This window comes from Pteropus vampyrus, unplaced genomic scaffold (assembly GCF_000151845.1).
Source record: "Pteropus vampyrus isolate Shadow unplaced genomic scaffold, Pvam_2.0 Scaffold24, whole genome shotgun sequence".
In the NCBI taxonomy this organism is placed as follows: Eukaryota; Metazoa; Chordata; class Mammalia; order Chiroptera; family Pteropodidae; genus Pteropus; species Pteropus vampyrus.
Window position 1 is genome coordinate 4,551,857 of NW_011888805.1, and position 317 is coordinate 4,552,173.

General features: G+C 72.6%; 1 protein-coding gene and 1 long non-coding RNA gene across 3 annotated transcripts in view; one reads left to right on the top strand and one right to left on the bottom strand.

Moving 5' to 3' along the window:
- Positions 1-317, bottom strand: part of STX11 (syntaxin 11) — a 40,950-nt gene that overhangs the window by 40,475 nt on the left and 158 nt on the right. The window contains exon 1 of one of the 2 annotated variants that reach the window (XM_011356112.2): positions 273-298. The exons of the other annotated variant lie outside the window; for it this stretch is intronic. The gene's annotated coding sequence lies outside the window, so the exon portion shown is untranslated. Of the gene's footprint in view, positions 1-272; positions 299-317 lie in introns of those variants that run through there. 2 annotated transcript variants of the gene reach the window in all.
- The window catches only part of LOC111737156, a 6,204-nt gene continuing 5,893 nt past the window's right edge, over positions 7-317 (top strand). The window contains exon 1 of the long non-coding RNA XR_002779368.1: positions 7-227. This is a non-coding gene — a long non-coding RNA (uncharacterized LOC111737156). The remainder of the gene's footprint in view (positions 228-317) is intronic.

Sequence of the window (317 nt, forward strand, 5' to 3'; positions counted from 1 at the left end):
GTCGTGGGAAGGAAGCCCGCGGCGCGACTCCCCGCGCGTCGGGCAGCAACTCCGCCGCCACCCCAGCTCCGCGCTGCCGGCCCAGCCCCTCCGCGTCGGCAGCGCCCACAGCTGGGGATCTGGCCCCGCCCCGGACAGACAGCGCCGCGTCCTCACGCGCGTCCCCACCGGGTCAGGTGTCTGTGCGCTACTGATCTTGGGAAGCGGTGGGTGGATGCTGCCCCCAGGTACGATACAACCTCCTCCCCACCTCCCTGTTTCGCGCCCCTCACCCGGAGGCGCTGGACTTTCCCCGGGAATCCCCGCTGCGCTGGTGA